The sequence below is a fragment of the Triticum aestivum genome, chromosome 1A (genome assembly GCF_018294505.1).
Source record: "Triticum aestivum cultivar Chinese Spring chromosome 1A, IWGSC CS RefSeq v2.1, whole genome shotgun sequence".
NCBI classification, from domain to species: domain Eukaryota; kingdom Viridiplantae; phylum Streptophyta; class Magnoliopsida; order Poales; family Poaceae; genus Triticum; species Triticum aestivum.
In genome coordinates, this window is record NC_057794.1 from 359,982,009 (window position 1) to 360,009,497 (window position 27,489).

Genomic DNA, 27,489 nt, shown 5'->3' on the forward strand with positions numbered 1-27,489 from the left:
GTCTGAGTTTCTTCGCCTTGTTTCCCTTGATCTAGAATCCCGCTCTCTCCTGAGAAGTCGGCCGCCGCCTCCATCGTGGGGTCGGCGGAGACTTCCACCACCACCCGGCGGATTGATCCGGCCACTGACCTCTGGGAGGCGACGGAGCGGAACACGTGGGAGGCGCGCGAAGAGCGGGAAGCCGCCCGCCTGGAGAAGGCGGAAGCAGACAGGGCAGAAGCCGCCACCCTGAAGAAGTTGGCGGAGGCCGAAGCCGCCACTGTGCTGAAGAAGCGGGTCGTCAGTCGGCGGTGTTTGTTGTCCCCCTGAACTCTGCGCCACCACCACCGGAGTTCGTGGCGCGGACTGGTGAAGCCGGCGGCGAGGACCCTATCATCGAAAGGGACAGCGGCGATGCCGCCATGCCGGATGTGATCGTGCCCCCGCCACCTCCTTCTGAGGAGGCGCGAGACAAGGAGCCGTCCGACCCACCGGCGCCACCAGCCGGAAACGAGATGGTGATGGGCCTGACTCCCGGGGTCCGCACACCCTTACGCCGCTGGCTCACGATGGCGGCCTCGGCGCTGCGCCCGCTAGAGGCCGACATCGCAAGTTCCTCGATCCCGGACACCGAGGCGACCAGCGCCTCGCCCACTGGGTGGGTGCGGGGAGGCAGGACGGGCCCTCTGAACAAGGCGATTCTGGACGTTCAAGCCAAACTCCACGCCGAGGCCGACGCTCTCAAGCTCTGCAACAAGGCGTTCCTGGAGTCGCGAGAAGCCGTCCGGGTATACTTCTTGCTTCTTTGTTTCTAATTCTTACACTACTTCTTGGGGGCACGCTGGCGCACCCACTGGGTGTAGTCCTTGAGTTTCAGGCCGGCTGCTAGGTAGGCGGCTCGGAACTCTAATTAGCGAGCTTTGAGTACTGATATATTTGCTGCAGGATTATCATAACCTCCGTGCGGCCGCCTTCAACTCCAGAGTCCAGGAGTTGGATCAACGTGCCACCGACTTATCGGAGAGCCAGAGTAAGTCTTCTTTCTCTGCGGGGGCGTGATGGCGCACCCGCGGGCTGTAGTCCCTGAGATTCGGGCCGACTGCTGAGCAGTCGGGCCGGATCTTCCTGGCAACTTCATCTTTCTTTGCTGATTGTCATCATCTCTTCTTTTTCTACTTTTTGCAGAGGCCAATGCCAGCCTTCAACGGCAACTAGATGAAGCCAACACCGCGCTTCATGCCAAGGAGGTGGACTGCGGCAAGCTGGCCGAAGAGCGAGACCGGCTGGTCGTGCGACTGGCAGAGCAGGCGGAGCTTCTCCAGAAGGCTCAGAAGGAGGCGGAGGACAAGGAAGCGGGTCTTCTTGCTGAGTTCGAGATCGAACGCTCCGCCTAGACCGACATGGAGGCGATGCTGACAGCCGGCTTTGGCGAGATCGAGGACAAGGTCAGCGGTAAGCAACCTTCTTTACTCCTCTTTTAAACTGTCGGCCTCTGATCAAGCCGGCTTCTCTTTTTGTTCTAACTCTTTGCTTTGGTCCTGGCAGACTTCTTTCCAGGTCACTCTGGTGCCGCCAACCAGGCTATCGAGGCCGACCACGAAGGACGAAGGGCATAGGGCGAGGAGATCACCGCCAATGCCCCTCGCACTCTTCGCGAGCAGCTTCTCAGCATCCAAGCTCGTCTTCGGCCGACTCATCGGATGCTGCGCCGCCTTTAGCGTGTCGGCGCCCAGGCGATTGCTGCCCTGTGGCCCGACATGCCGGCCCCACGCACCCCCAGCCGGACTACCGACTGGCTGGAGGTGGCGGCTGGCCGCCTTGAGGTGTGGAAGGGCTCCTCGGCCCGGGCCGGAGCATGCCGGGCCTTGAAGTTCGTCAAGGCATGGTACCCTGGGCTAAATCTAGCCCAGTTGACCACGTTCCGAAAGGAAGCCTAGGAGGAGCTGGTGGCAGTGAAGGGCGAACTCGTCAAGCGGGCGGCAACCATCGCCGAGTACACTGACACCGGCATCTTCATCCCGGAGCTGGTCGAGAACGATGCCGAGGTGCTGCCAGAGTGGTTTGGGCTGAACCCAGAGGAGGGTGAAGACTCAACTGAGGTGATCGACTCCAGCGATGAGGGAGAGGAGGAGGAAAGCGAAGAGGGGCGCTAGAGGTCGGAGCGGATGGCCAGCCTCAACTCGACCGTGCCTCCAGCAACGAGCCATGCCCGAGCGAGCTGGCTGCTGCTGAAGGAGACCAAGCAGAGACCGACCAGCTGGCGCCACCGACTCCACCATTCCGCCGAACCCGCCTGCTGCTTCCTAGGTTGCCACTTTACTTTTACTTTTTCCTGCTTATCAGTCTCAATAACTTTGTTAATTTCGCACAATCCCACCCACTGGGTGTATTTCAAACTTCTGTTAAATATTGGCCAAGGGCCTTTTGATGTGTAAATATCTTATCCGAGTTCTATCTTTCCTTGCTTTCTGCTCTTTTGGCTTTTTTCTTTGCCGCCTTCCCTTGGTCGCCGTCTTGCCAGCCAAACAGCCGCTCTGCAGACTGTGGCTGGGTCAAGTACTTAGCCACTTTCGGGAAGGCAAGTCTTAGCCGGTTAGAGTTTTCTGGGCAAGTTAAGTAGAAGCCGGCCGGCAGCTGCTTTGACAGCCGGTCAGCGAGGTAGGAAGCCGGCTTGGACTATGTTTATGCTTCGGGTCCTGAGCCATTTTTCATGTGGTCACCCTTTCTGCCTTAACTCCTGCCGACCGAACAGTCGCTCTGCGAGCTACGGCCTCTGGCAGGAGAAAGCTAGGGTGCCAACACACTACTTTTCCGGCTACAGGAAGCATTTCATAGTACAAAGCGGCGAGTCCCGGGGTCGACTGGTCGAACCCGGTGCCAGACAGATTAATGAAATAACACAAATGACAGACGTAATACTTGTTTTATAGATAAAGGAGGGTAGTGCCCGAGCTCTTCTCGGGGGACCCGGAGTCTTCGTATTTAATACAAAAGTTGGCGTGATACATACTGCTTTTTAGCTGTAATACCTTCGAAGGAGATTCACATTCCATGGACGCTCCCTCTCCCTGCCGGAGTCGTGTCTTTTGCGTGATCGAGGCTTCTGAGCATCGATGAGGTAGTAGGAGTCGTTGCCCAACACCTTGCTGATGATGAAGGGGCCTTGCCAAGGTGCCGAGAGCTTGTGCTGACCGGCTGTTCACTGGATCAGCCTGAGCACAAGGTCTTCTTCTTGGAAAGATCTTGGCTTGACCTTTCGGTTGTAGTATTGGTGTAGGCTCTGCTGGTAGATGGTGGATCGGCTGAGTGCTAGCAGCCGGCCCTCTTCCAGCAGATCGATGCCGTCTTGTCATGCTTCTTCTGCCTCCTCTTTGGTGTACATGGTGACTCGAGGGAGTCGAATTCTATGTCCGTCGGGATGACGGCTTCGGCACCGTAGACGAGGAAGAAAGGGGTGAAGCCGGTTGATTTGTTCTGGGTTGTGCGTAGACTCCAGAGGACGGCTGGCAGCTCATCGAGCCAGCAGTCAACCGAACGCTCCAAAGGCTCGACCAGTCGGGGCTTGATGCTGGATAAAATAAGGCCGTTTGCTCGCTCCACCTGGCTGTTTGACTGCAGGTGAGCAACGGACACTAGGTCCAGTCGGATGCCCTGTGTCGCGCAGAAACGGGCCATGGCGCCTTTGGCAAAGTTTGTGCCATTGTCAGTGATGATGCTGTGTGGTATGCCATACCGGATGGTGATGTCGGAGATAAAATTTACATCAGTCAGACCATTCAACTTCTTAATTGGCTTTGCTTCTATCCACTTGGTGAACTTGTCCACTGCGACAAGCAGATGAGTCATGCTGCCACGCGCTGTTTTGAATGGTCCCACCATGTCCCGGCCCCAGACAGCAAATGGCCAGGCAATGGGGATAGTCTTGAGTGCAGAAGCCGGCTGATGAGGCTTGGGGCAGAACTTCTGGCACCCTTTGCATTTCTGGACCAAGTCTTTGGAGTCTTCTAGAGCAGTCGGCCAGAAAAAACCATGGCGAAAAGCTTTGGAAACAAGTGCCCTTGAAGCCGCGTGGTGACCACACTCGCCTTGATGGATATCTTTGAGGATTGCTTGGCCTTGCTCCGGCTGCACACAGCGCTGGTAAACACCAGTGACGCTGTGCCTGACAAGTTCTCTGTTGACGATTGTGTACGCTGCTGCCCGGCGTTGCACCTGTCGGGCCAATATTTCATCAGTCGGCAGTTTTTTGTTTACCAGGAAGTTGAGGATGGGGTGGGCCCATGAAGGTGCTACAATTTCTTCGATTGCCAGGACTGCCACTTGCACGAGGGTGGTTGGGCTGGGAGGCGGTGGGTTGGAGTCGGCCGCCACCTGGTAAATTGATGAAGTCCCCGGGCCGACTGCCGCGGTCCCTAGGCCGGGCTCTGAGGTCCCAGGGCCAGGTGTGACTGCTGCAATCCCCGGGCCGCCTGCCGAAGTTTCCGTGCCAGTTATCGGGGTTCTCAAGTCGGATGCGACTGCTTCAGGAGGAGCCGGCACAAAGATGGAATCTGATTCTAGCGATGGCTTGACGGACGGCTTGAGGAGTCATTGCAAGGCGACGCCGGTTGCTATTGCTTGCCGGGTGGAGCCAATTCGTGCCAAGGCGTCGGCTTGCTCATTGTCATTTCTTGGCACATGGAGGAACTCGAACCCTTCGAAGTATCCACGAAGTTGTTGTATGAGGAAGCGGTAGCTGGCCATATTTGCATCCTTGGCGTCCCAGTCGCCCGATGATTGCTGGACCACCAAGTCGGAGTCTCCATAACACAGGATTCGGCGAATGCCGAGTTCCTTAGCAAGCCGGAGCCTGTATATGAGTGCTTCGTATTCAGCAACATTGTTGGAGGTGGCAAAGTGAATTTGCAGCACATATCTGAGCTTGTCGCTTTGGGAGAAGTGAGGACGACACCGGCTCCCAAACCGGTGCGCATTTTTGAACCATCAAAGTGCATCCGCCAATGGGTGGAATCTGGCGCTGGCGGCAAGTACTGGGTCTCGGCCCAGTCGACGAGGAAGTCGCCAGTGCTTGTGACTTGATGGCCGTGCGAGGCTGGTAGTAGATGGTGTAGGGGGCCAAATCTATGGCCCACTTGGCCACTCGGCTAGAGGCATCTCGACTTCCAATAATCTCGGCAAGCGGAGCTGTGCAGACCATAGTGATTGGGTGCTCTTGGAAGTATGGCTTCAGCCTCTTGGCAGCAAAGTGGATGCCATAACACATCTTCTAATAGTGGGGATAGTTTTGCTTGGAGGCGGACAGTACTTCGCTTAGGTAATACACCGGCCTCTAGATTGGTAGGTGTCGGTGTACAAAAAGAGGGGTACACTTTTTGTACCCCTATAACTATGCACGGGCAGTTTGAGCCATGGGCACCACCACACCAAGCAAGGCTAGGGAGGTGAGCCAGGGTAAGACCGAAGCTCAAGAGAACTAGAACGACGCCAAGGCCAAGACCACGAAGAGCAAAGGGGACGAAGAGGACTCCCCCAGCAAGATCCTTGCCGGGGGACAGTTCTAGCAGCCCCGGCAAGACCCTTGCCGCGGTGACTCGTCCCGCGCCTATGGAGCAAATCACCCTTGAGTCCACTTCCCCCAAAGGGCAAGGATTCGGGAGACATCCCCGTGGCGACATGCAGATCTTTGTGAAGACATTCAAGATCGGATACGCACTAAGGAGACGACAACCCTTGGCGGGATCCCAGCCGAGGAAGACCACAAGGCCCCTGGCAAGCGCCTTGCCGGGGATGACAGCAGGCGCCTCGGCAAGATCCTTGCCGAGGCCCCAGAAAGGCCCTTGCTGAGGACACCCGCAGGGCCATCATCAGGCCCATGCCGACTAAACCTCCTCCACCGCATGCATGCAGCTGCCGACCCAACCAGCTGGGCAGGCACCTGCGTGGCGGCATGCAGATCTTCGTGAAGACCCACCACAGCGCCACCTCAGCTGCCTGCCTACCGACGTGGCATCTCAGGCATCGCTAGCCAGGGCGCGTGTCGACACAAGAAGGAGGGTCGACGGACGAGACAGATCTCTTCCCCGTCCTCGATAAAGCAAGGACACCTAAGCAAGATGCATTAAATGCGCCTTGTCATGTAATGCGAGGGATAACCTCGCATCACTGTACCCTTTCCACCTCTTATGTGCCACTGTGGCATCCCCTTTTTCTATAAAAGGAGGCCCGAGGAGACCAGGAGGAGGATTCGGCTTTTTGGAGCTTGTCACGCCCCATAGCTAGCTCAAGAACACAGATATACAATCCAGCAAGGCAGGAGTAGGGTTTTACGCATCCTCGCAGCCCGAACCTGGATAAACGAACCGCGTGCTACCTGTTAGATCCGCTCTTCTCACGACCCCGCGCCCTGCTAACCATAGTAGGGATTCTTGTGATCCCATAGGTGTCGCTCCGCACCGACATCTTTGGCGCGCCATGTAGGGGGCGCAGTTGTGAGAATCGGCTTTAGCAGTTAGTTCGGCGCTTCTTCATCATCATGGCGCCCAAGAAGAAGACGACGGTTGCGGTTGGCCAGTCGGAAGCCGGACAGCCCGTCCCGACGCGGGCGAGCAGCGGACCGGTCGCAGAGAGGACCCGGGGCACTGCTCGCGAACACCAACACCATCCCAGCAGCCGGAGTTTGGGAGGTGGTGATGTTTATGCCCTGGTAACGGGCCACACGTCGCCAAATCCAAAGGCGGAGCCAAGTCCTTCGCGGGTGGAGCGGGGCCTTCCAAGGTCATCACCGCCTCGCCCGAAGGCGACGCGAGGGCCTCCAAGACTCCCACGTCGGCGTAAACAGCGCGCTCCTCCCGGGCAGCACGCGACGAACGGCGTAATCATGCCGAAGATCCCGGGCGTCGCCGCGGGAAGAGCCCTGAGTGCCACTCCCGGGACGTAGAAGACCTGCCCACTCACCGAGGCGCTGGTGAAAATGGCATGCGACCGCGGGGTCATGATAGAGCTCCTTCTGACATGGTCAGAAGTCGAAGCGTGTCGCGATCCGTGCAGGTTTTGCTGCCACCGACGCCAGCAGAGGCCCTGGCGCGCGCGCAGTTGCTCCTCGACTTTCCTCCCACCACGGGGAAACTCGACGAATGGAGAGCCACTATCCGAAGCCTTGTTGCGGTGGCCAACAAAGATGAACCAAGTCCGGTGGGGCCCCCGGGTCGACGTTCCGATGGAGTCCCGCGGACCAGTGGCAGAAAAGCCGGCGGCGCCGCGACCATGGTGCATTCACCTCTTCCCCATCCAGTACCGCGGACGCCGGCTCGTCGCGGGCGACGCCATCTCCATAGCATCGTCTGGCCCGCGGACCCACTGTGACCAGCGACAAGTTCTTCGGGAACGAGCCCATGAAGACGCTCGAACCACTATCGAGCGCCGGTGCGGAGCGCGCCACCAGTCAGACAGGCGAACAGGGCCTGTTGTGAACCACCCGGCCCCGGAGAGCCCTGGAGGCCTACCTTACGAGATAGGCTGTCCAACTTTTACCCGTGAGCTGCGGCAGTTCCAGTGGCCCACTCACCGCACCTTCAAACCTGACGTTGGCGAAAAGTACAGCGGCAAGACTCACCCGTGTGAGTTCCTCAGCATCTACACCATCGCAATGCAAGCCGCCGGAGCCCGCGGTGATAAGGTGCTTGCGAATTACTTTCCATTGGCTCTTAAACCCAACGCCATGTCGTGGTTGATGCACTTGCCAGTAGACTCTATTTCCTCTTGGTCGGATTTGTGCCATGAGTTTGTGGGCACCTTTACTGGGGGTCACCAAGCCCATGGCCAAGCAAGCGACCTGCATGTCATTCCCCAAAAGGGAGGCAAGAGTCTGCACAAGTATATACAGAGGTTCAGTCGGGTACAGTACAATATCCCTGATGTTCACCCTGCCGCCATCATCAGCGCGTTCCATCAGAACGTGTGTAAGCGCAATATGCGCGAAGAACTGGCAATGAACAAGGTGAAAGATGTGGCAGAACTCTATGTTCTTGCTGACAAATGTGCCCGAGCTGAAGAGGGAAGGAAGTACCCCGGGAAAGATGCCGGCGTGGAAACTGACTCCTCAGATGAGGATACTGCCGCCCCGGCGAAGAAAGGCCGACGCTGCAACAAGAAGCGCAAAGGTAAAGCTATGCTTGCCGTCGAGGGATCTGGCGACTCCGTCTCTGCCAGGAAAACCAAGGCAGATGACCTCGGCAAGGAAATTGCCGGATGTGTCACCTGCCGGGCCTTGGCGGCTGCCGAGAAGCCAGGAAACTCCGACAAGCAATACTGCAAGATCCATCGCACTAGAGGCCATGATCTCCAGAACTGCCGACAGGTTGAGCTCCTTGCTGAGAAGCAGAGGGCTGAATATGAGAGGCGGGACAAGGAGAAAGGCCAGGACGGTGCTGAGGGGTCCGACAAGAAGCATGACGGCCAGGCGGGCCATCACGGCAAGGATAAACAGCGGGAGAGGCCCGCCCGGGGCCATGACAAAAAACCAGAAGACGATGATCACGAAGAGGACGATGAGTCTGGTGACCAAGGATTTCAGAAATCCACAGAGGCCCTGTGCGTCGATGGAGGCGCCTCACTGCATACCTCTCACCGTCAGCTTAAACAGTGGGCGCGTGATATTACAGCGGCAGAACCGTCGTTTGATGCCCAAAGGCCGCTGAAGTGGTCCAGCACACCTATCATTTTTGACACTGAGGATCACCTTGATCGCACTACTGCAGTCGGGTGCTTGCCATTGTTGGTTTCACCAACAATACGCAACCTCAAGGTGACAAAGATGCTAGTCGATGGTAGGGCCAGTCTGAACTTAATCTCGCCTGCCGTGATTGAGAAACTGCAGATTCTTGATGAAGACCTTGAAGAGACGGGCACATTTCAGGGGGTCAACCCGGGAAGAAGTCAACCTAAGGGAAAGGTCACGTTGCCCGTGACCTTCGGAAGTGATCTGAACTACAGGACAGAAAGGATCGTGTTCGATGTTGCCAAGATCCCCTTGCCCTACAACGGGATCCTTGGCCGCCCAGCGCTGGCCAAGTTCATGGCGGTGTCACATTACGCCTACAACACCCTGAAGATGCCAGGACCTGTGACGATCATCACCATCCCCTCCGACAAGAAGGATGCACTAATTTGCACTGACCAACTCTACCAACAAGCAGTTGCAGCAGCCGCCACTACTAAGGCGCTTGCTCCTGCCGCTGGAGCCCCGGGAAGGCAAAAGAAGAAGACCGGTGAGACCTCAGGCACCCACTCTGGCAAGCGCACCTCTTCGGAGTGTACCGCTCCCGTTGAGGATGTGCTAGAGAGCTCCGCCGACAGAAACAAGAAGTCCAGGGCCACACCGCCGGGAACCAAGAAGGTTTCTGTCAAGGAGGACGGCACGTGAGGAGCTTTTACCATAAGCTCCACCCTTGACGACAAATAGGAAGACGCGCTCGTCACCTTCCTGCGGGCGAATGTCGATGTGTTTGCATGGCAAGCATCCGACATCCCCGGTGTTCCCAGGAAGGTGATTGAGCACCACCTTGCCGTCTGTCCTCATGCGCGGCCCGTCAAGCAGAAGGTTAGAGAGCAAGCTTTGGAACGACAAGAGTTCATCACAGAGGAGATCCGGAAACTGGAAGCAACAGGTTTGGTAAGAGGAGTGCTCCATCCAACGTGGTTGGCCAATCTGGTGGTAGTGCGCAAGGCAAATGGGAAGTGGAGGCTGTGTATTGATTACACAAATATTAATAAGGCTTGTCCTAAAGACCCCTTCCCGTTGCCGCGCATCGACCAGATTGTTGACTCCACAGCTGGGTGTGATCTGTTGTCATTCCTCGATGCCTACTCCGGCTACCACCAGATCTTCATGACAAGGGAAGATGAAGAGAAAATGGCATTCATCACCCCATGTGGTACGTATTACTTTATACGGATGCCTTTCGAGTTAAAGAGTGCTGGTTCAACGTTTGCAAGGGCGGTCCAGATTGGTTTTGAACCCCAGCTCCATAGAAATATGGAAGCTTATATGGATGATATAGTGGTCAAAACCAAGAACAGGGCAACCCTCATATCAGATTTACAAGAAACATTTGTAAACCTACGCAAGATCAATCTCAAGATGAACCCTGAGAAGTGCGTCTTTGGCGTCCCGTCTGGCAAGCTTCTCGGGTTCTTTGTGTCACAGCGTGGGATAGAGGCCAATCCGGACAAGATCAAAGCTATAGAGCGGATTGAAGCGCCCAAGCGAGTCAAGGATGTGCGTCGGCTTGCTGGTTGCGTTGCCGCCATGAGCAGGTTCATTTCCAAGTCTACCGAGCGCGCCCTTCCATTTTTCAAGCTTTTGAAAAAGGCAGGCCCGATGGAGTGGACGCCAGAAGCTGAAGCAGCATTGCAAGATTTGAAGAGGTACCTCTCCTCCGCACCAATACTAGTTGCGCCTAGGCCACAGGAACCATTGCTGCTGTACCTGGCGGCAACGAACCAGGTGGTCAGCGCCGCACTAGTGGCACAGAGAGAAATTGATGATGAGGTAATAGCAGCGACGGAGCCCGATGCCACCGATGCCGAGACGACGCAGCCAGTTGGAGTGCCGCCAAGGAAGAAGATGATCCAGCACCCGGTCTACTTTGTTAGCTCCCTTCTGCAGGGGGCTAGATCAAGGTACTCCGGTGTGCAGAAACTGCTCTTCGGCCTTCTTATGGCCTCGAGGAAGCTGCGTCATTACTTCCAGGCGCACGAAATCACTGTCGTCACTCGCCTCCCTCTACAACGGATATTGCACAATCCAGACGCAACGGGAAGGATCGTAGAGTGGGCACTGGAACTGTCCAGCTTTGGCCTCAAGTTTGAGAGTACCTCGACGATTCAAAGCTGAGTCCTGGCGGAGTTCGTTGCAGAATCGACCGCGACGCCTGATGAAGAAACCCAAGAGACTGCTCTCCCCGGCAAGGAGGCAAGTTGCGACTGGATCATGTACTTTGATGGAGCTTTCTCCTTATAGGGCGCCAGGGCTGGCGTACTGCTTGTCGCGCCCACCGGAGAGCACCTCAACTACGTGATCCAGATGCACTTCCTGAGGGAGGTGTCAACAAACAATACGGCTGAGTATGAAGGGCTGCTTGCCGGTCTTAGGATCGCGGCAGACCTCAGAATCAAGAAACTCTTCGTCAGAGGCGACTCGCAACTTGTCGTCAAGCAAGTTAACAAAGATTACCAGAGCCCATTGATGAAGGCCTACGTCGATGAAGTGAGAAAGCTGGAAGAGCATTTTGATGGTATACAGGTGGAGCACGTTCCCCGAGCGGAGAACGACATCGCCGATTACCTGTCAAAGCGCGCTGCCCTCAAGCTACCTGTGGAACCAGGTACCTTTGTGCTTCAGCTAACTCAACCATCCGTTGATCCATCAACAGAGCAAAACAAGAGTAGGAAATCAGGGCCCGGCAAGTACTTTCCCGCCGAGCTCCCCGGATCCGCCGGCAAGGATGTTGCCGGAGATACTGAGCCCGCCACGGGATGGCTAGCTCCGGCGGAGCATCAAGCTCTTGCCGTCGAGACAGCCGCTCCTGTAGCGGAGGAAACGCCTTTAGTCCTCGCCGTCGAGCCCCAGGCTCCAGCATGGGCACAACATACCGTCTGATTCCTCCAAACAGGGGAACTTCCTAAGGAGCAGGAAGAAGCGGAAAAAGTAGCCCGTCGCTCTACTATGTACCAGTTCGTCGATGACGTTCTGTACAGAAAGAGGCCGAACGGCCTGAAATTGAATTGTATCCCTCGAGAGGAAGGACTGAGGCTATTGGCGGAGATACATGGAGGTATATGTGGATCCCACATCGGGTCAAGGGCCCTTGCCGGCAAAGCGTTTCAGCAAGGCTTCTTCTGGCCCACCGCCCTCCAGGATGCGATGACACTAGTCACCAGGTGTGAAGCGTGTCAGTTCCATTCAAAGAAGCTTCATCAGCCAGCTCAAGCCCTTCAAACCATTCCTCTCTCCTGGCCCTTCTCGGTCTGGGGGCTCGACATACTGGGCCCTTTCCCCCGCGCTGTCGTGGGCTTTGCGTACTTGTACGTCGCAATCGACAAGTTCACAAAGTGGCCAGAGGTGGAAGCAGTGAGGAAGGTCACAGCTCAGTCAACTGTCAAATTCTTCAAGGGACTAGTGTGCCGTTTTGGTGTACCCAATAGGGTCATCACCGACAACGGTACACAGTTCACAAGCCGCACCTTCATGCAATATACCCAAGACCTCGACAACAAAGTCTGTTTCGCTTCCGTTGCTCAGCCACGAAGCAATGGTCAAGCTGAGAGGGCAAACGCTAAAGTACTGCGAGGCTTAAGGAAAAAGACCTTTGACAGGCTGCACAAAAGTGGAAGGTGCTAGATTGATGAATTGCCGGCGGTTCTTTGGTCAATCAGAACGACACCAAATCGAGCCACTGGCCAGACACCCTTTGCCCTGGTATACGGGGCAGAAGCAGTTCTCCCCACAGAACTCATATACGGGTCACCTCGAGTACTCGCTTATGACGAGCTTGAGCAAGAGCAATTGTGGGAAGATGACGCAACGCTCCTTGAGGAAGATCGTCTTCGGGCGGCTATGAGAGCAGCGCGCTACCAGCAAGCCTTGTGCCTCTACCATAGCCGCAAGGTTCATGCCCGAAGCTTTGAGGAAGGCGACCTTGTTCTTCTGCGCGTTCACTCGGCCAAGAATTCCAACAAGTTGACGCCAAAGTGGGAAGGCCCTTATCGGGTAATACGAGTCACCAGGCCTGGCGCAGTCCGCCTGGAGACCGAAGATGCCGTTCCGGTGAGTAACTCCTGGAACATTGAGCATCTTCGCAAGTTTTACCCGTGAGGCGCGGCTTGCCGGGCCCCCCGGCAAGCCACCTTTTGTACGAGCATTGTCGATGACGCATGTAACCCTCTGTACAAAGCCAGGCGCAGACCCTGAGCATAAGTAAATGAAGCGCTGGCACCCTAAGTTATAGCATGCATGCTAGGTCGAGTCTCGTCCTTGGTTAGGGTTGATAGTGCTTAGCGGTGACTAACCCCTAGCTTAGAGGTCGAGTGTGCGTCTCTTTGTCTTTCTTTTGTCTTCTTTGGTTCACAGGACACACGGATATCCGTGCCAAACTACTTGGGGAGGGAAAAAAAGAGGAACAGACCAGCATCTAGCCCCCAACAAGCCAGTATTGCCGGGGGCTGCAAGAGCAAAGATTCACCCACGGCGAACCAGGGTTGCCGGGGACTACAGCTTCAGATAAGTTCTTCATCCCTTATCGTGCATTCCATTATGGACCGAGGTATGTGAAACTTCGTTTTCCCCTAAGCTACCGTGCTCCCCTAACTCTAGGCCCTAGGGCTCGCTCCTGGGGCCAAGTTTGGTCGTAGTCGTGGCATCGAAAGGATGAAACAAGGAGCCTGAACCCGCCTCATCCCTGCCTCCGCCAAAGGCGTGAGAAAGGTCGAGCGAAGTGGGGAGACGGCAAGGCCTACTGCCGGGCAAGGAAATGTTTATCTTAAAGATATCAAGGATTTATTCCTTGCCGTGGGTTTCACCCACAAACAAATGACCCGGCAAGCATCCCTTTTTCATTAAAAACATTCCACTCAGGTACAGTCCATAGGGAATGAAAAACATGAATGATGGGATTACAAGTTTTAAATTCAACAAAGGCCCGAAGGCTTACAAACTAAAAAGAGATAAGGTGCCCGTAATCCCTTTCTTGTCCCTCTCCTTAGGAGGCAGGTCAAGGAGGCAAAAAGGACAAAAGGAGCGCCTAGGCAAGCTACGGGTGGCAGAAGACACCAAGAGAACATCTTGGTGGCCGTCCAAAGGCTGGATGGTGATGGCGGCGCCGGAAGCAGAGCTCGAAGACGAGGCGGCAGGACGTCAGCACGCGTCGAAGGCATCGTTGCCCGCGTACTCCGACTTGACGGCCTTGCCGCCCGCCCTCTTCCTCTTCCGCGGCCTCCCAACGCCAGCCGCCCAAGGAGATGACCCCGAGAAGTTCAGGGAGCCGGCGACGCGGATGATGGGGTCGCCGGTGCCGCACGGAGTGGCACCCGACACCTAATCGGACCCGTCATCCTGCCGCCTACTACCCTCGTCGTCGCCGCCGCTATCCTCCTCGTCACTCCCGCCCGAGGAGGAGTCTTCACTATCGGAAGAGCTCTCCACGCAGCACCTTGCACGGGTCCTAAAGCACCCGAAGACCTTGACGGAGGGAAGGCCACCCTCCATCAACTTAAAATGGAGAGTGAGCCCCTCCGTCAAGCGGTGGATATGAGTAAGCGTCTTCCATCCCCGACAAAGATACATCACATGAGGGGCGGGGAAGTCGACGCGGACCCGCGTGCCACTGATCCCGCAGCCCCTCATGTGCAGCCGCAACGACTCCGGCGGATCCAGCTCCATCTCCCGCGCAAATGGAGTCGGGAGACGAAGGCGACGGCGCGGCGACCAGCGCAGCCTGACGAAGAACTCACAAGGGTCATCCCCAACATGGCTGTCCATTGGAGGAGGAGCTGCTGGTGGAGGCGAGGCCGGTGCGCCACCCCGTCCTCCTCTTCCCCGAGCGCCCCGACCTTGCCCACGGCCTCGCCCCCTCACCCTTCCCCTTGCGGATGGCTCTGCCACCGCAGGCGCAGGAGAAGGAGGGACGCGTTGTCGAGCGGCGACCCTCGCCGCCACCGTTGAAGGACCGGGATTCCCTCTCTCCATGACGGATGGAAGAAAGGGGCAGAAGCTGAAGGAAGAAGAAGATGGAAGAATGTGGGACGCCGTCCCCCCTCCCACTCTTTATAAGGGAATAGGGTTGGGGCTTGGCCACCCCGCTCGGCCAATCAAGACACGGGAGGCGCAGAGAGCCAGGGCTGACCCGCTGCCCCAACCAGCGATGGTCCGGTTTCCCGCCTCCACCGTTTGCCACCCCAAGCGCATGGGAGACACATGGCGGACGTGTAGAACCGCGGGGACGGGTGAGGCAACCTCTCCCCACTCCGTGATCGTGGGGAGTGGATGCCTCGAGGACCGCGCCTCGGCCCCATTCAGTAAATGGGCCGCGCCTCCACGCCTCCCTCCGTTTATGGGGAATGCGTGAACTGCCCCCTTTACTACGATGTGACGCATGCCTGTGGGAACCAACCCCACGCATACCGCCCATGTCACACGCGCCTCCCCATGCCGTGCCACACGCGGGAATCATGGGAAGCGCATCGCGCGAAGAATCTTACCACGGTAAAAACCGCCCCGCCTGCTCGCGCACCGTTTTTGGGCTAGCCCAAACAATGCGTTGCGCTTATGTGTGGACCAGGCCCGGGGGCTCTTGTCGGTGTACAAAAAGAGGGGTGCACTTTTTGTACCCCTATAACCATGCACGGGCAGTCTAAGCCGCGGGCGCCACCACACCAAGCAAGGCAAGGGAGGTGAGCCAGGGTAAGACCGAAGCTCAAGAGAACTAGAATGACGCCAAGGCCAAGACCACGAAGAGCAAAGGGGATGAAGCGGACTCCCCTGGCAAGATCCTTGCCGGGGACAGTTCTAGCAGCCCCGGCAAGACCCTAGCCGCGGCGACTCGTCCCGCGCCTACGAAGCAAATCACCCTTGAGTCCACTGCCCCCAAAGGGCAAGGATTCGGGAGACATCCCCGTGACATGCAGATCTTTGTGAAGACATTCAAGATCAGATACGCACTAAGGAGACGACAACCCTTGCCGAGATCCCGGCCGAGGAAGACCACAAGGCCCCCGGCAAGCGCCTTGCCGGGGATGACAGCAGGCGCCTCGGCAAGATCCTTGCCGGGGCCCTGGCAAGGCCCTTGCCTAGGACACCTGCAGGGCCACCATCAGGCCCATGCCGACTAAACCTCCACCACCGCATGCATGCAGCTGCCGACCCAACCAGCTGGGCAGGCACCTGCGTGGCGGCATGCAGATCTTCGTGAAGACCCACCACTGCGCCACCTCAGCTGCCTGCCTACCTACATGGCATCTTAGGCATCGCTGGCCAGGGTGCGTGTCAACACAAGAAGGAGTGGCGACGGATGAGACAGATCTCTCCCCCGTCCCCGATAAAGCAAGGACACCTAAGCAAGACGCATTAAATGCGCCTTGTCATGTAATGCGAGGGATAACCTCGCATCACTGTACCCTTTCCACCTCCTATGTCCCACTTTGGCATCCCCTTTTTCTATAAAAGGAGGCCCGAGGCGACCAGGAGGAGGATTCAGCTTTTTGGAGCTCGTCACGCCCCATAGCTAGCTCAAGAACACAGATATACAATCCACCAAGGCAGGAGTAGGGTTTTACGCATCCTTGCGGCCCGAACCTGGATAAACGAACCGCGTGCTACCTGTTAGATCCGCTCTTGTCACGACCCCGCGCCCCGCTAACCGTAGTAGGGATTCTTGTGATCCCATAGGTGTCGTTCCGCACCGACAATAGGGCTTTGCCTTCTTCTTTTCGTTCCACCACTATGACTGTGCTAACCACCCAGCTGGTAGCGGCAATGTAGAGGATCATGGGCTCCTTAGGAGTCGGGGCCGCCAAGACAGGCGGGGTGGTCAACATTTTCTTGAGCTGTAGATAAGCTTCATCCGCCTTGTCGTTCCACTTGAAAAAAGCGGTCTTCTTCATGAGCTGGTACAGGGGAAGAGCCTTCTCGCCCAGCCAACTGATGAAACGACTGATAGATGCCAAGCAGCCGGTGAATTTTTGCACATCCAGTAGTCGGGCGGGCACCTCCATCCTCTCGATGGCCTTGATCTTCACAAGGTTGCACTCTATGCCGCGCTCTAAGACCAAGAAGCCAAGAAGCTGGCCGGCTGGTACTCCAAAGACACATTTCTCCGGGTTGAGCTTGATCTGAAATCGGCGCAGATTCTCAAAGGTCTCCTTGAGATCTTCTAGTAGCGTCCCACGCTTCTCAGTCTTCATCACCACATCATCCACAAAGACATGAGCATTTCTGCCAAGTTGCTTGAGGAGACATTTCTGCATGCAACACTGAAAGGTGGCGTCGGCATTTCTTAAGCCGAACGTCATGGTCATATAGCAGAAGGCTCCGAATGGCGTGATGAAGGTCGTCTTCATTCTGTCGGCCAGGTCCAGCTTGATCTGGTGATACCCGGAGTATGCGTCCAAAAAACTCAACAGCTCGCATCCGGCTGTAGAGTCAATTACTTGGTCGATTCTTGGCAGAGCAAATGGGTCTTCGGGGCATGCTTTGTTGAGGCTGGTATAATCGATGCACATGCGCCACTTCCTGTTCTTCTTCAGCACTAGGACTGGGTTGGCTAGCCATTCTGGAAAGAATACTTCCATGATGAAGCCGGCCGCCAGAAGCTGGGCTATCTCTTCTCCAACAACTCTTCTTTTATCTACTGATAGGCGGTGCAAAGGCTGCCGGACTAGCTTGGCATCAGATCAGACGTGTAGCTTGTGCTCGGTGAAATCCGTTGGTACACCTGGCATGTCTTTGGGGGACCATGCGAAGATGTCCCGATTCTCACAGAGGAAATCGACGAGCTCGCCTTCATATTTACTGTCAAGGTTTGGACCTACGACAGCGTACCTCTCCGGGTGCTCCGGGTCCAAGGGTATCTTCTTTGTTTCTTTGGCCGGCTTGAATGAGCCCTCGGCTTCCGACTCCTTGGGGTCGGGTGACATTTCCAGTTGCTTGCCTGCCATTGCCACAACCCAGTCAAGGAGCCGTTTTCAGCAGCGATCACGAGGGACTCGGCTAGCCGACTGCTCTCTGCTGCATAGGTGGAGGACTTCTTGTAATCCCCGGCTATGGTCATGATTCCATTGGAGCTCGACATCTTCATCTTCAGGTAAGCATAATGGGGGACTGCCATGAACTTGGCCAGGGCATGCCGGCCAAGTAGTGCGTGATAAGGGCTCTCAAGGTCCACCACCTCAAATCAGAAGTGGACATCTATCTGAGTCTTGCCGATCGGTGAGCAGGAAAGGCCAGGAACTATGCCTTGGAAAACAGTCTGACTGGGCTGAAGGTGTCTCTGCTTGATTCCCAACTTCTCCAGGGTATCTTTATACAGAATGTTGATGCTGCTGTCGCCATCTATCAGAACTCGGGAGAAACGAGCAGCTTGCCTCTCTGCGGCGAACATTGCATCCAATACCAGAGCATAAGAGCAGGGACTGGGCATCACATCCGGGTGATCAGCTCTGCTCCAGCTGATGGGCTTCTCTGACTAATGCATGAATTCCAGAGTCTCTGACGCTACTGCGTTTACTTCTTGTTGCTGCTGCCGCCTACTGCCCCTGTCATGGGCCACGCTGGTGAACACAACGTAGGCTCCATGTTCTTCAGGATAATCATCTTGTATGGCCCTGACCGTCCGAGCCGCCGGCTGCTGTGGAGGAGGAGGCGATGGGCCGACAGGCAGAGTGGGCTGGAGCCCATCACCCTTGGCAATCCTGGTGAGCCAATGGCACTTCTGAGTGGTGTGATTGGACGGCTTCGCACTGCTGTGGAACTTGCAGGGTGCATCGAGAGTCTGCTTGTACGAGAAGGCGGGCAGCCAGTTAGGCTTGCCGCCCTTCTGGCGTTTGGGAGGAGGCTGCCTTTCTGGCCGTTGATCTTTGACTGTTGCCACCTGTTGGCTCGTGGGAACCGGCTGCATGGCCTTGCGCTTGTTGCCGTTTGGTTGTTGCTGCCGACTGGCGTCGCTAGCTGGGGTCCGAGGGGCTTGGGGGGCCACCTTGCCCGACACATTGACTTGAATCTCCGCCTTCATGGAGGAGTCGGCCATGGCGTACTTGTCTGCTATGATCAACAGTTCGTCAAGGATCGCCAGCTCATCGCAGAGGAGCTTGTGGTTGAGGAGGGTGCCCTCTCGGCACCCGGCAGTGAAGTACTCGATGGCCTGCACCTCGTGCACGCCCTCGCAAGAGTTGCGCAGCTCGGCCCACCGTGTGAGATAGTCGCGGGTCGACTCATTGGGGTCTTGGACGCACAGGGAGAGCCAGCGAGGCTTGGACAGCCGCTTGTACGTGCTGGTGAAGTTGCGGATGAATGCTTCAGAAAAATCAACCCAGCTGTTGACGCTGCGGGGCTTCAGGCTGTTGAGCCATGTCCGAGCCGTACCTTGGAGCATGAGGGGAACGTACTTCAGGGCAAAGCCCTTGTTGCCGTTGGCGATGCTGACGGCTGTGGAGTAGTCGACCAGCCAGTCCTCCGGCTTCATGGAGCCGGTGTACTTGGGCATATCTCTTGGGAGAGTGAACCCTTTGGGAAAGGGCTCATGTCGAATGCGGGGGCCAAAACAAGGCGGACCCAACTCATCTTCCTCTTCTAGCACCAGGGATCGATTGAGGCGGTCGATCTGATGGCGAGCATCGTTTTCCCCAATTCCCTCTCGGCGGCCAAGGCGGAGGGGAAATGCGCTTCTCCCTCGGAGAGGAGGAGGCGGGCAGTCGTCTCACCGCCGCACTACTCTCGGGCGGCCGTCTTGGTAGCGCTTGATGGTGACGTGAGTCCGACTGCGGTTGGCAGCCGGCTCCTTGTCTCTTATATTAGGGATGCAACCAGTCAGCGTTCAGGATGTCGCGGCTTGATCTCGGTGAGATGGCGGGTCATCGTTTCATCGCTTGGGCACTTCGGTGCGGCACCCGACATCTTGCTGCTCAGCAGCCGCATCGAGGAGCTGCTGAACTCACTCTGTCATGTGGTGACGCTCGTCGCCCTCGAGGTTGTCTAGCTCGTATGCTGCTACCTGGGCAGCTCGTATGTTTCCTGCAGGCGTGGCATAGACGGGTGATCTGCCCCGAACATGTTGGCGATGGTCGTGCCCTGCTGCCGGATCAAGCCGATGCGGCTAGGCCCACCAGGAGCCGGCGCGCCGCCGACAGGACGGTCCATCTCCCGCTAGAAGGCCTCCGAAAGGCGTCTCATGATGGCCAGCCGGCTGGCGCTCTCGACGAGCTGGATGCGGCGCGCTTCCAGCGTCTTGGCATCGGCGTCTTTCGGGATTGGTGCAACCAAGTCTTGCATTGCCGTCTGCAACGGGTCCTGGCCACTTTCGCCAGGGTGCTCGCCATGGCTGATCACGAGCACCTCCACGACGGTGTTGCCGCCGCTGTCCGCGCGAGGAAGCGGCTCATCGTAGACCACCACACTAGAAGGGAACGTGTCGAGCGAAGCCGTGTCGGAGTCGACCAACATCGGGTTGGTGGAGCCAACCGACTCCAAGTCAGCAGCAGGCTCGCTGGCGACGTGGAGCTGATCGAGGAGGCCCACGAGGCGGCCTTCGGGGTCATTGGTGCGTGCATGAGATGCGGGCTCGTCGGAGAGGCGAATCTCACCAACAAGATCCGCGAGGCAGCTCGCCGCGCAGGTGATACGTCTCCAACGTATCTTTAATTTCTCATCGCTCCATGCTATATTATCTACTGTTTTGGACATTATTGGTCTTTATTATCCACTTTTATATTATTTTTGGGACTAACCTATTAACCGGAGGCCCGGCCCAGAATTGTTGTTTTTTGCCTGTTTTAGGGTTTCGAAGAAAAGGAATATCAAACCGAGTCCAAACGGAATGAAACCTTCGGGAACGTGATTTTCTCAACGAACAAGACCCGAAAGACTTGGACCCTACGTCAAGAAAGAAAAGAGGAGGCCACGAGGTAGGGGGCGCGCCTACCCCCCCAGGCGCGACCTCCACCCTTGTGGGCCCCCTGTTGCACCACCGACATACTCCTTCCTCCTATATATACCTACGTACCCCCAAATGATCAGATATAGAGCCAAAACCCTAATTCCACTGCCATAACTTCCTGTATCCACGAGATCCCATCTTGGGGACTGTTCTGGAGCTCCGCCGGAGGGGGCATCGATCACGGAGGGCTTCTACATCAACACCATAGCCCCTCTGATGAAGTGTGAGTAGTTTACCTCAGACCTACGGGTCCATAGTTAGTAGCTAGATGGCTTCTTCTCTCTTTTTGGATCTCAATACAATGTTCTCCCTCTCTCTTGTGGAGAACTATTCGATGTAATCTTCTTTTTGCGGTGTGTTTGTTGAGACTGATGAATTGTGAGTTTATGATCAAGTCTATCTATGAATAACATTTGAATCTTCTCCGAATTCTTTTATGTATGATTGGTTATCTTTGCAAGTCTCTTCGAATTATCAGTTTGGTTTGGCCTACTAGATTGATCTTTCTTGCAATGGGAGAAGTGCTTAGCTTTGGTTTCAATCTTGTGGTGTCCTTTCCCAGTGACAGTAGGGGTAGCAAGGCACGTATTGTATTGTTGCCATCGAGGATAACAAGATGGGGTTTTCTTCATATTGCATGAGTCTATCCCTGTACATCATGTCATCTGGCTTAAGGCGTTACTCTGTTTTTAACTTAATACTCTAGATGCATGTTGGATAGTAGTCGACGAGTGGAGTAATATTAGTAGATGCAGGCAGGAGTCGGTCTACTTGTCTCGGACGTGATGCCTATATACATGATCATGCCTAGATATTCTCATAACTATGCTCAATTCTGTCAATTCCTCAACAGTAATTTGTTCACTCACCGTAGAGTACTTATGCTCTCGAGAGAAGCCACTAGTGAAACCTATGGCCCCCGGGTCTATCTTCATCATATTAATCTCATACTACTTAGTTATTTCCTTTGCTATTTATTTTGCCTTTATTTTACTTCGCATCTTTATCACAAAAATACCAAAAATATTATGTTATCATATCTATCAGATCTCACTCTCGTAAGTGGCCTTATAGGGATTGACAACCCCTATTTGCGTTGGTTGCAAGGATTTATTTGTTTTGTGTAGGTACGAGGGACTCGCGCGTAGCCTCCTACTGGATTGATACCTTGGTTCTCAAAAACTAAGGGAAATACTTACGCTACTTTGCTGCATCATCCCTTCCTCTTAGGGGAAAACCAACACAATGCTCAAGAGGTAGCAGCAGGCAATCTCCGTGCCATGCAGTGCATCGGCGCAGACACCGTTTGGCGTGCCGTGCTGGCTGCGCTCGCCAGGAAGGAACATGGTTCCGTCCAGAACAGGTCTCCGGGAGACGGTGCACCTCACCCCACGGTGAGCACCAAATGTCGGGGGTTGGGTGTGACATATGCCAATGGATGGCTTATCATGGTGGGAGCGAGTAGAACGTCGCCGGTGCCTGGATGCGGGATGAGGCGTAGACATGAACGCCGGCGTACTTTACCCAGGTTCGGGGCTCTCCTAGTAGATAACACCCCTAGTCCTACTCTGCGGGGTCTCCGCATGATCACTAAGGCGCAAGTGGTAGAATGGTGCTCCTTGAGCTGTTTGCTAGAGGTGGAAGAAGGCTGGCACGCTCTCTCCTCCTCTAGGTATGTGTCTAGTCCTAACAGGTACGAACCCTTTGCATGGGTGCCCTGGGGGTTTATATAGGCCTGCCCCCAGGGGTATAGTGGTAATCCAGCCGGGCGTAGGGCCCGGCCGTCAGTCTCTCTGGTTGCCGGCTTCTCTGCTGACTACTGGGGCCCGCCGCCTGGTGGGCCCCGCCGCCTGGTTTGGTATGGAGCCGACAGGCCGCCTTCGCCGCACGCAGGTCTTGTCGGCTACGAATTACTGTAGACGTGTTGCTAATGACGCGTGCTTGGGTAGGGAGGCGTGGCTACAGTCCTGCCTCCTCGTGGGAGATCACTATAGCCACTCTGCATCTGGCCTGGTTAGTGGCGCGTGGGCCCCCGAGGAAGGGTCAGTCTGGCTGTTGGGAGCCAGCCTCCCTCGGGTTTGACTGGTGTGTCCCCAGCCGTCCTCCGGGCTCTCGCTGACCGGTAGGGCCCACCATCTTCGGGCCGTACCGACAGATGGTAGTGGGGACAATACTTCTCCTGACAGGAGTGACGTCAAGGGCACAATGGCGACAGTGCCGCGCCAGGCGGAGATCTCCGCTGGTACGAGGCACTGTGGCCACGCCCGGCCCTGGATTCGGGGGGGGGGGATGGGCTACCCCGCGGCCATACTCTGTCTTGTCTCCTTGATGAGGGCGCAGACTTTGAGGGCGTCGCAAGCCGACTGCTAGGGGCGGCCTCTCTGGAGGCTGCTCACTAGGAGTCGGCATGTCGTGATGTCGTCTTCTAGAACTCAGCCGCCTTCGGCAAGTCGGCCGCTCAGCCAACCAGCCGCTAGGAGGCGGAGATCTATCTTGACGTCTTGAGGGGCGCAGCTGGCCCCGTTGTCTTGAAAGGTTCAGGGGCTCGGGTGAGGCTACCCATGGCCCATTACTCCGACAAATCTTCATAGTCGGTCGCCAAGCTTGCCTTCCTTGCCAAGTAGAGTCTAATCTGGACACGGACGCAGTCTTCGGCCTTCATGTCTTCACAACCCATTAGTCTGGCCCATGGATAACAGGTCAGACGCCTGAGGACCCCTTTGTCCAGGACTCCCTCAGCGGGTGCAGTTGTAATTCATTCCCATTCCTGGCATGGAACCTAAACACGCACCCAAGGACACATCTATAAATTTTCTAGCCATTTTGGTGAACTTGAGCATGTATTTGAAGTTCAGATTTGAATTATGGACATTAAATGCCTAGGAAACTCAGTTGGTGAATAAAAAGGCCAAATGAACCCTAGATGAGTTCAAATTTCAGCACGGATATCCTTTCGTTCCATGTTGCCCGTAGAAGAAAATACAAGGCGGAAAGAGGCAGTGATTACATTTCTCCCACAAGGGGGGCATGTTTCCCTATTGGAACCACGAGGCTTCTTTGAGAGAAGCTCCGGTTTGTAAGAGGCTTGTAATAAAACTTGCACCACAATGGACGAATAAAATGTCGGTGTTCTGGGAACGGGGGTCCCCAGACTTGCCTGCCTGCGGCGTGGCTCAAGTGGGGCCCTAGCGCAGCCCATCTTCATCAGCTCAAGCTCAAGACCCTCGCGAGGGGCCAAGCCTCGTGGGGCGGACGGCCGGAAGCTTCCTCAGAGGCAGCCTCATCAGGAAGTCTTGCGAGGAGGCGGAGAGATTAAGGCATGGGTACCTCACGAGGAGCCCGTGACGCAAGCCATGACGATCGAGACCAGGCGGGCGCCAGGCGGGCACCAGCCTGCGCAGTGTCCTTGTTTCCCCTTTGGTGCAAAGGGGGCCAGCACAGGCCAAGGCACCGGGCAAAGGTTACCATTCCGGTGCAACGAGACCAAGACCAGCAAAGCGGCAGGACGGAGGTCACCGTGGAGCCCAATACGGCGTCATCACCAGTACTTTTGGCAGTCGAAGACCACCTTTGGTCAGGATAACTTGTACTAGATGTTCCCCTTCAAAATGGCCAATTGTTAGCGCCCTTCCCGCTCATTATTTGGGGAGAGGCCCAGGGCCTCTATAAATAGAGCTAGCCACCATAGAGTAGAGGGCAGACAAGGAGGGACCGAAAAAGAGAGATAGAAAGAGAGAGGCGACTGAACTCGCCCAAGCAATTCATTGCACCAGCTCAAGAATAACTCTCGCGAGGCTGTTCTTCCCTTGTACTGTTCATCATCAGCCCCTGAGGCAATCCACCACACCACACACTGGAGTAAGGTATTACACCACAACGGTGGCCCGAACCAGTATAAACCTTGTGTCCCTTGTGTTGTTCGTTGTTTCCAGCTCAAATCACGCGAGGAGATTGGACGCAGATCGGTAGGGGAGAGATCTCCGCGCGCACCCCAGTGTTCGAACCTCAAGGGTCTGCCAGAACCCGAAGTCTGACATTTGGCATGCCAGGTAGGGGTGCACCGGAATCCTTCTTCCTCCGCATCATGTTCCGTCGCCTCGCCGTTCAGATGTCGAGCGACCCTGCAGCCAACGCCGACCGCTGGGCAGCGTGGCCCGCCCACGCCGTGGCACCAGCCCAGGGCGACCTCAACCTTGATCCTCAGGCAGCCCGCGCTCCATAGGGCGTTGCGGGGCGCGGGCGACGCGGCCAAACGCCGCCTGCCCTCACACCACGGCAGGTGCGGGCCACAGCAAGGGCCTCAGACCACACTGCGGCCACAGCGCCGTACACCCGACGGGAGCAAGCGAATTCTAGGGCCGCGCTGACGGTGGCACAAGAGCTGCTACGGTGCCGGCTGCTGGAGGGCGGCCGCGACGTGTTGTTGGAGTGAGTAGCTGAGCTCCTGGACGCCACCACCTCAAGAACACCTCCTTTCTGCGTCCAGCTGCCACCCTAGACCCAAGGCGGCCCGCATGGTGGCATCGTGCGCATGCACGCGACATCCAGTGGACTCCAGGGCCCATTCAGTGTCAACAACCCCACCGGCACCGGTGACAAGTCGCGCCGGCCTCTTCTCAGGCCAGCGAAGGGGTACCCGCCGTGGCCTTCGGCTTCGGCGGACCGCCGCGCCATCACCCCCAAGACGGCGCTCCAAGCCAGGCTGCGTGGCATGCGGGGCGCTACAGCGAGGCGCACGGGGTGGTGGCCCCAGAAGCTTACGTGCCCCCCATGGTGGATCAGGGGTGCGCACTGGAAGAAAATCATGGCCCATTCCTCGGGCCAGGATGGGGCGAGGAGACGCCAGTAGCTAAGCTCTTTCAGGAACCACAAGAGAGCCTCGACGGCCGCACCGGCGGCTGCAATTATCGGGTACCACTCATTCCTCATGAGCAAGCTTATGCTAACCATGGGTCGCAAGAGATACAGGTCACCACAGCAGGTGGCTGCCCCAATTCTGCAGCCTCATACCCCTCAGGAGGAGGGCGCAGGGGGCTGTAGGAGAGGGGCCGAGATTCGGGTTCGTCCCCGCGGCGGTCGGAGCAAGGCGTTCTCAGGAGGTAGGCCCCTGTCGGGGAGGTGCCCCAAGGCCTGCCCCCAGCAGGGGGCCCGTGGTCGTCGGGGGAACCGCTGGCGACCGCTCTGCCCCTTTGGCGTTGTCCTGGTTTCCTATCACCGTCGATGGCGGCAGAGTGAGGCGCAAGGCGGGTCCCTTGTCTAGTGATATGAAGCAAGGCCGATACCTGTGAAGAAGGCCCAGTGCCTGTGAAGCTCGCCGCCCGTGACACTCTCACGTAATAATGAGTGGGGATGTACACACCCCGAAGTCTCCGGAGAGCCGCCCTCGGCCCTCAGGGGCTCCCGCCCACGCCCAGTGGTAGCACTTAGCTCCGCGCTGGTGAGAAGACGTCGAAGACTAGACTAGGTGCCGGATGCGGCCTTTTGCTTTTGCCTTTCCTTGTTGACAAGTTCTTCGATTTGGATTTATGTTGGATTTAAGCTCGATGCTTGCGTGTGTTTGGGGGAAGGGGTGTTTAGTCTCGTTCGAGCAATCTCTCGCGTTCTGGTTTTGGCTTTGCGTCCAAAGTTAGCATCGGCTGCCCCCCTCGCGAGCCCCTCGCGAGCCGGGCCGGGCCAGGCACGTTGACAACCAGGACCGCTATTACCGCACCCTTTCCGGAGGTTTTCGTCGCGGAATCTACAAGTTAATTAGAAGACACCCGAGGTGCAGCGGCCCCTGCAGGCCCGCTCGGGACTCGTCGGGGTCAGAAGGTACACAAGTCAGCTGACCCATCACCGGGCTAGCGGCTAAGTTCACACGCAACGTTATGCTTACCAGGGTACTAATTGCAAACCTTTACATGAGGGGCTTCCCCTCCCAAAATGCTCTTACATCCTTCAGGGCCAAGCCCGAACCTTCTTTGTGCAGGTTAAACAGCAGTGACATGCGGTCAGTCAGACATATCACTCACCGCGTCTTCTTGGGCATCCTCGGAGGCATCACTAGCGTCGTCGACATTGCCGCCGCCGCCAGCATCTCCATCAGCGCCAGGCTCGTCCACAATGCCGCCTTCATTGGCGCCCATGACCACACCGCCGTCATCAGACGCAAAGACCCTAATGAGGGCGTCCACGTTGTGCTCCACCCACCGCGCCAGGTCGCCCCGGATAGCAATGGGCATGGGTGCGATGGTAGCGTCGAAGTCGAAGTGGGGGTCCTTGTCCTGTAGATGGCTGAAGACGCGGGAGAAGGCACGCCCAAGAAAGGCTCGGCTCCTCTCTTCGACAAGCCAACGGGACCTCTTGGATCGGTTCTCCAGAAGCGTCACCACATCAGTGAAAAATTGGAGGTTGCCGGCGTAGTTGACCTCGTGCGGCTGTCGATATATAAGTGCCATGTCGTGACACCATACCAGGTTTCACGATTTTCGGCTTAGTTTTGGATTTACGGGGATTTAAAAACCGAGATTCTTCTCATGAAATGTTTTCAAATAGCACACGGTTCACTCACAAAAGCCGATATTCAATGAAAACTTCATGGAAACCGTATTTTGAAGATTCATAAAAATCTAAAAAAAATATGTGGGATGTTAAGAAGGTGATGTTTTATTGCGACACAAAATTTCAAGTTGAAAAACATTACAAGACGTGAGCTATGAAAAAGAAAAATTCAGCCTAAATGGTGACAATACTATTCGACACTATTCAACGCTAATTTTGTCTTTTTCATAGCTCACATCTCGTAATGTGTTTCAACTTGAAATTTTGT